Raw genomic sequence first — 8995 nt, 5'->3', positions numbered from 1 at the left:
TCACACTTGTGTTCAAAACATAAAAGTAAGTAGTACAAGATGTAACAAAGTATATGTTTTCTCAGTCCACGATTTAAAAGTATAAAAGTTGTTGAAAAGGTGGGACTATGATCTCACCTCGAGTGCACGAGTATAAAGTACTTCACAAAGTAAATGTGTGCATGAAAGTTGCTTAGCCTTGACCTAAACAAGTAAGTTATATCAATTAACCGGTTACGACACAAGGTCGGGTGAAATGTGTTCAATTAGTCCTATGGCTCGTTACGACTCGATTAAGTATAGCATGTGAATCACGTTGTCAAGTTTCATACAAGAAACAAGTATAAAAGCATGTTAGAATGATTGTATAAAAGTTTGGTTAAGTTTGACTAAAAGTCAAACTTGGTCAAAGTCAACGAAAAAGTCAACATGTTCGGGTCGGGTCCCGAACTATTTTTCTATGCTAAATATTCATATACAAGTATATTAAAACAAGTTTCATGTGAATCGGAGGTCGATAGCTAGTCAAACATTTCGCGTGAAATGCGCCAAACAAAGCAGAATCTGGCCAGGCCAATCCGCGCGCCGCGCGGGGATGGGGCGCGCCGCGCCACCATCTGGGCAGAGATTTCTGGTCAGTTTTTCAAAGTATGCACGAACCAAACATCAAACATTCACCATTTATGATCCGCAAACAACCAAAACATGTATCTTATATCCTCGGAAAGGTATTTTGACGAGCAATACAACTAACCACATATCATCAAACAAAAACATCATTTACAATAGCCGAAATCTCATCAAGTGATCAATAAAAGTCCATTTTCAAAGTTTCAAGTTCGTAAAACGTATTTTATGATTCGGGAATCCAATTTACACATACGATATGCCGTTTCGAAGGTAATTAAGTATACATTGCATCTAAACATTTACTAACAACATTAACAAGCATTCAACGCATCAAAAGATCATTTCAAAGTCTATCAAACCCTAGTCAAACATCACAAAATCCTTAATCGGGTTTTTGAAGTTTTCTTAATCAACCTACACATCAAAATGTAGCTAATGATACTAGTAACACAATTAAAACATGAACTTTAACAATTAAACAACTTTAACTCATCCAAAATTAAGGATTTAGCACACCCATTTCAAATGTTCAAACTAGTTACTCAAAACAACGAATCGAGCAAACAAAGCATATATTCATGTTATACACGAGCCATAGACACTAACTAACACCATTTCAAGTCAAAAACACGAATTTAGAGAAATCTAGAGTTTTAGAATTGTTACCCAAAATCGATGAAGTTAGTATCAAATCGTAGAGAATGAAGAGAGGATCACGAAAATGTAATTTGTTTTGTTGTAAGCCTCCTAGATCGAATTTAGATGATGATTTTATGAAGTTGGGGTTTGTGTGTGTGTTCTTGCTAGAGAGAAAGAGAGAGAGAGGGAGATGGTTGAATGGTGGTGATTGGGGTGGACTAGTTGACCTAGTCAACTAGTTTGCCCCGTGTCAATTTTAGTCCCTCGAGTTTAGAAGCGGGTGCGGGATTTAACCGATCGAATGTTTTTAAAACGCAAGTTAACGAGAGATGTTATAATTAAATAACGAGAATATTATGAACGTTCGTCAACGGAGTCGACGAATTTAAATACGAAAGATATTATTTTTAAAAAAAAAGACGGTGTTAAAAATAAATTTAACGGAAAAACGCGGGATGTTACATTATCCACACCTCAAAAGAAATTTCGTCCCGAAATTTAGTTGGAAGTAGTAGTCGATATCTCTTACTCGAGACTTTACGTTGTTCATAATATGAATAAGTGTAGGTACGTCCTTGAGCGTTCTCATGAATTTGGATAGTCAGGGTTTTACGTTGTATTAAAGTTTGGTTTTACGATCCCCGATTTCAACTGGTTTTCCTATGAAGAGAAGTTTGTCATCGATAGTTGATGTACCTAGCAGGATTGCACGTTCCTGTTCCACAGGACACGTTTCTAAGTTTGTTACACGAAATGTAGGGTAAACGGAAACTTAATTGAGTCTGAAGTTCTAAACGATAGGAAGCGGTTCCAATACGCCCCAAGGTTTCAAAAGGTTCGATATTGCGGATATAGCCTTTCTCGATTTCCCAAATTGGATTACACCTTTCCAAGGTGCGGTTTCTCAATATTACGCGGTTACACACTGGGATTTGTGAGGTTTTCATCTAAGTTTGGTATGACTCTTTTGGGCGACTACGGGTCGTCTCGAGCCCTTCTCGGACTTGGATTATCTCAATTGTTGTTTCTTGGATGAGTTAAGATTCGGTGTTTTGTTTGCCACATGCTTTGGTCCAACGAATAGGGGTATGACATTAGCGGTCATATAGGGTTTCGGAAAGTGCGTGTGAACACACGAGTGGTAACTACTGTTGTAAGAGGGATCTACTAAAAGCGACCATGCAAGTTTGAAACATGTCTTTTGAAGACGTAAATCGTTCGTTTGTTCGGTTCGTCTGTTTGTGGGTGGTACGCGGTACTCATGTCTAAGCGGGTCTCCAAGGGTTCTTGTAAAACTAGAGGCGAAACGAGTATTTCGATACGGGATATTTGACAAAGATACTCCGTGTTGGAATAGAATCTCTTAAGATATGTTTGAACAAGTCAGTTAGGGTTCGAAAAATGTTCGTTAGGACTATTCACCCTCGTGGCGAATACTAATATAATATGAGGAATTTCTCTATCCATGGAGAAATGTCACAAGGAGTTTCCTTAAACGGAAATGCGAGCGATAAAGATAGGAGTGAAATGAGGACTGAGAATAGGATGAGCTTACATCTCGAGGTTACCATAACGCGCCTCTAGTTGTCGAAAATTGAAGTCTGGAAGAGAAACAAGATAGTACACGTAGTTGTATAGTTTGGGGTTGAATAATAGTTGGCCGATTATCAGAAACACAAGGACGTTAAGTCAAAGAAGAGTGAAGTATCGTTGGATTGTGTGTTATCTTAAATTCCAGTAATATCAGACAGTAACGGTGAAATAACAGAGGTATGTGTGTGGTACGTGATGACGAGAAAGTTGATCGGATCTACAGTTTAATATTCGAATTCTTCGTGCAAAATAACGAATTTTAGTTACGTTAATTTTGAGTCGAGAGAGTATGCCTTTCGGCGTTCATGTAGAAATATTTCCATGTTTGAGTTCCATCTGTTGCTATACGATTTTAACTAGAAATGTTGGTGTGAAGAATCACGCTCAAGGTTCGAACACGGAGAGGTTTAAAGTTTTCCCTTAGTGAGTTAACGAGTGTAAAAGTCGGGTAACACGAGAAAAGTCAGAAATGAATCTTCGGTGATAACAGGCGAGATCTAAGATTTTACGAATACAAGTCTGAGTTGGGAGAGTTTCCTGATTACATGTGGCTTGATTTCGAGATTGATTGTAATGCCTTGACCATTAACATCATGGTCTAGAAAATTGGACTTCGTTCAACAGAAATTCTCACTCGGAGAATTTGGTATAAAGTTGCTCTTTTCTCAAAAGTTCGAGCGTAAGATGGTGATGTTGTTCGTTTTCCTTCTTTACTTAAATAAGTTAAGATGTCATCTATAAATACGATAACATATTAGTCTATATGAATTTGTATACGCGGTTCAAGAGGTTTATGGATACGGGCGAGCCCTAAATAAATCAAACGGTACTAAGAGAGTTTTACAACTAACGTTGCGAGTTCGGAAAGTGGCTTAGGAGACATCGTCTCACTTAACCCCCAATTGATGATAACCGGAACGGAGGTCGATTTGGAACATACGGGATTCGTGCAAATAATCATGAGGTCATGGATGCGAGGGAGAGGGTATCGGTTTCCAACCGAAAATTACTCAGTTCACAATAATCTATACAAGATGATGGGGAAACAATTTTTTTTTTTTTTTTTTTTTTTTTTTTTTTACGAATAGGTTCCGAGCTCCCTAGTTCTATAGGTGTCAAGTCAAAAGTCTTAACGTATATCATCCAATAAAATTTATAGGCACACAATATTTTCCGTCGGTCACTTAAATCGTCTAAGTAGTATCTGGGGGAAAGAGGTGGAATATAAAGAGCACGAGTCAAATCCTTGGTTATAAAACGTCTAACGGTACTCGAATCGAATAAGTATGAAATATACGGTTTGTTGTGAGGAAACGTACCCGTGACTAGTCCATCATCGTCTCGGGCATCCTAGGTGTCGATGTCGTAAGTTCAACGGCGCGCGTTGGTTTTTGCTTTATTCTTTGGGCATTCATTCCTAAAATGACCCGATTGACCGCATTTGTAGCAAATACTCGGCTTTGGTGCGTCGGGCCCCTTTTGAGTGACGGGGGCGGTACTTCCACAATACTTGGCAATATGACCACTACCTTGGCACCGATGGCAAATTAGCTTGCCACATTCGCCAAAATGATGCTTGTGGCATTTGTTGCAAAAAGGTCGTGTCCCGGCATAACTTTTCTTGCCGACGGGGGTGAGAGGTTCCTTGGAAAAGTTGTTGTTGTAGTTACTCGATTGGGGGGCTTCCCATTTTCTTTTGTTGTCACCCGACTCATCCTCGGCTTTAGGTGCCGGCACTTCAATCTCGTCTACCGTTTCGATCAATTGACGGGCCATATTCAGGGCCTCTTGGTGATTACTGGGTTTGGATGACATTACTCCTTGTTTGATGCTCTTGGGAAGACCATCCATGTAAAGTTCAACCCTTAGAGGTTCGGGGGTCACGAGGGTTGGGCACATCAAGGATAGCTCAGAAAATCGTTGATTATATGCCTTTAGGTCATTCCCGACCGCTTTTAAAGTTCTTAGTTCGTGTTCGAGCTTACGGGTCTCTTCGCGCGGGAAGTATTCGGTGATCATCTTTTTCTTTAAGTCGGCCCATGAGAGTGTGTGGGCTTCATCGATACCCACCGACAGCACATACGTATTCCACCATGTGAGGGCGATACCGGCAAAAGTGTGGGTGGAATATTTGACTTTGTCTTGGTCCCGACAACCGCTTATGCTAAAAACGGCTTCTGTTTGCTCAAACCATCGGGTGAGCACAACCGGTCCTCCGGTCCCATCGAAGGTGTGAGGTTTGCACCCCATGAAAGTTTTGTAGGAGCAACCCTCGTTTGAATTACCGGCTCCATGGTTGTTGTGGTTGTGGTTGTTATTGATGTCGGAGGAGATACTAGCCATAGCCGCACCTATGGCGGCGGCTATCATGCGTTGAAAAGCTTGTTCGGAAGTTTCATTACGTGGCCCGCGACGGGGAGGCATTGTTCCTTCAAGACACAAGAATATCGTTGATTAGTATTCTCAATAATACTAATCATGATATGGAATGATGATGTAGAGAAAATTTTCCTTGACTTGCCTTAAATTCTTTATGTCATAATGTCGGAATGTCCATATGAATCACCGTAATATAATCCCGGAAATTATATTACCCTGATTCTCATGTGCATTTAACATTACTTCATAAAGTCAAGGTGGCGCGTCAACAAAATTTATCAACGTAAGATCAAGATCGAATACGAGTTAGATATGATAGAAGAGTTCGAGTATAAATGCACAAATAGTCAAGTAATTCCTACTTCTGTCTATATGCCGGTTGTAGTCTAGATTCACCTATGTACCCTATGACTCGGGGTGGACACAAATGAACTCTAAATCCCTACAACCAAGGCTCTGATACCACTTGTAGCGACCCCGACAAATCGTCAAGTGACGGCGTCGACTACGTGGGTCCCATTACCTGGTCATAAGTCTTTATGACAATGTTTGACCAAAATATGTCACCCTCATTTCAAAATAAAGATTGTTTTCAAAGTTTACAAGAATTGTTCAACCAAAAGTTAAGTTACAAGGTTATAAGTACATTTGAAATCTAGGCGACACGGTTTAAAGTAAAGTCAAAAGACGCTCCAAGTAATACATGTATACTCGACATCCAATGCAAGTATCAAATAGTGAGCGGAAGCATGTATCACATATCGTGCAAGACCTGAGAAAAACATAGAAATCTGTCAACGAAAAACGTTGGTGAAATCATAGGTTTAGTAAGTATTAAACGTTGTTTTTGAACCACAAGATTTTGTATGTCCATAACGTAGATTATTCAAATCATTTGCATTCCAAAAGTGTTGTTATACGCGAGCACTCAATTATCAAAACTTAACCAACGTTACCCCATCACACAGTGCTAGAACCCGCACTAAAACACAAAAATATATTTCATCCGCATAACGGTAGCGAACCGTCCGAATGAGGGTTTGTTAAACCCGTATGGCCACACAATATAAGTTCTCGCTTACACCCTGCAAGTGTAACTAATGATAATCGAATTGAGGCATTTTTGTTCTAACTCGCACGTGGAATGTTTGTTTTCACACTTGTGTTCAAAACATAAAAGTAAGTAGTACAAGATGTAACAAAGTATATGTTTTCTCAGTCCACGATTTAAAAGTATAAAAGTTGTTGAAAAGGTGGGACTATGATCTCACCTCGAGTGCACGAGTATAAAGTACTTCACAAAGTAAACGTGTGCATGAAAGTTGCTTAGCCTTGACCTAAACAAGTAAGTTATATCAATTAACCGGTTACGACACAAGGTCGGGTGAAATGTGTTCAATTAGTCCTATGGCTCGTTACGACTCGATTAAGTATAGCATGTGAATCACGTTGTCAAGTTTCATACAAGAAACAAGTATAAAAGCATGTTAGAATGATTGTATAAAAGTTTGGTTAAGTTTGACTAAAAGTCAAACTTGGTCAAAGTCAACGAAAAAGTCAACATGTTCGGGTCGGGTCCCGAACTATTTTTCTATGCTAAATATTCATATACAAGTATATTAAAACAAGTTTCATGTGAATCGGAGGTCGATAGCTAGTCAAACATTTCGCGTGAAATGCGCCAAACAAAGCAGAATCTGGCCAGGCCAATCCGCGCGCCGCGCGGGGATGGGGCGCGCCGCGCCACCATCTGGGCAGAGATTTCTGGTCAGTTTTTCAAAGTATGCACGAACCAAACATCAAACATTCACCATTTATGATCCGCAAACAACCAAAACATGTATCTTATATCCTCGGAAAGGTATTTTGACGAGCAATACAACTAACCACATATCATCAAACAAAAACATCATTTACAATAGCCGAAATCTCATCAAGTGATCAATAAAAGTCCATTTTCAAAGTTTCAAGTTCGTAAAACGTATTTTATGATTCGGGAATCCAATTTACACATACGATATGCCGTTTCGAAGGTAATTAAGTATACATTGCATCTAAACATTTACTAACAACATTAACAAGCATTCAACGCATCAAAAGATCATTTCAAAGTCTATCAAACCCTAGTCAAACATCACAAAATCCTTAATCGGGTTTTTGAAGTTTTCTTAATCAACCTACACATCAAAATGTAGCTAATGATACTAGTAACACAATTAAAACATGAACTTTAACAATTAAACAACTTTAACTCATCCAAAATTAAGGATTTAGCACACCCATTTCAAATGTTCAAACTAGTTACTCAAAACAACGAATCGAGCAAACAAAGCATATATTCATGTTATACACGAGCCATAGACACTAACTAACACCATTTCAAGTCAAAAACACGAATTTAGAGAAATCTAGAGTTTTAGAATTGTTACCCAAAATCGATGAAGTTAGTATCAAATCGTAGAGAATGAAGAGAGGATCACGAAAATGTAATTTGTTTTGTTGTAAGCCTCCTAGATCGAATTTAGATGATGATTTTATGAAGTTGGGGTTTGTGTGTGTGTTCTTGCTAGAGAGAAAGAGAGAGAGAGGGAGATGGTTGAATGGTGGTGATTGGGGTGGACTAGTTGACCTAGTCAACTAGTTTGCCCCGTGTCAATTTTAGTCCCTCGAGTTTAGAAGCGGGTGCGGGATTTAACCGATCGAATGTTTTTAAAACGCAAGTTAACGAGAGATGTTATAATTAAATAACGAGAATATTATGAACGTTCGTCAACGGAGTCGACGAATTTAAATACGAAAGATATTATTTTTAAAAAAAAAGACGGTGTTAAAAATAAATTTAACGAAAAAACGCGGGATGTTACAAACACATGATTGAGTTCGTTGAGATCGCAAATCAAACACAGAGTTCCTTGGAGTTTGATGTCCATATGGTGGACTTCCCATATCAAACGTAGAGTCCTTGGTGTTTGATGAGGGGTACTACCATAACCATAATCCCCTATAGACACGTTCTGGTTCGGGGTGGCCCTGGATGATTGACCCTGATTTGTATATTGAGGGAAACCATAATCTGGTCATTGGTAGTTTTGTGTACCATAGAACTGGAAACCTGGATCATGATGAGTTTGATGCGTGACGCCCATCAAATGACGCGAAAAGTCAACAAAAGCCTGCAGGTTTGGTTGACTGTTTGGTTGCATTTGAGATGTAGCCATTGCGCTTATCCTTGCTAAACCCTCCTCCTGCACAATAGGTAAATGTAAACAAATATTAAAACTAATTCATTTCACACAAATGCTATAAAATAATTATTTTACTTACATAAAGTTTCTCTTCGGTTGCCCAATCACGATATTGGTTGACGAGTAGTGGTCTCATAATATCACGTATAGTAACTATTGTACGCGCGTAGTACCACGAAAAGTAACGAGCAATCGTGCCCGTGTCCACCCCGACGTAGGAATATAGACCCTCTGAGCTCGTTCGTACCACTGGCTTATGTAGTCAACTTGCGAGTTCGTTAGCCTTATATCCACGTTTTCTCTTGACCGTAGGGTTGTGCCATGTATGGCATGATGCTGATTGCAAAAATAATAGTGATTCATCGAGCGGAGTTACTCGAGGTTGGGCGGGTTCCATTGCAAAATCGTGTGTGTGTTTTAAAAAAAGTGTATGAAATTGAAGGAGTGATGCAAACCGATGAAGCAAAGGTCGGATTATATAATGATACAAACCGGCTTTTCATTTGCCGGTTTGTACACGTGGCATCTTT

The sequence above is a fragment of the Rutidosis leptorrhynchoides genome, chromosome 11 (genome assembly GCF_046630445.1).
Source record: "Rutidosis leptorrhynchoides isolate AG116_Rl617_1_P2 chromosome 11, CSIRO_AGI_Rlap_v1, whole genome shotgun sequence".
Lineage (NCBI taxonomy): Eukaryota > Viridiplantae > Streptophyta > Magnoliopsida > Asterales > Asteraceae > Rutidosis > Rutidosis leptorrhynchoides.
The sequence above is the reverse complement of the archived record's forward strand: the minus strand, read 5'-3'. Positions refer to the sequence as shown.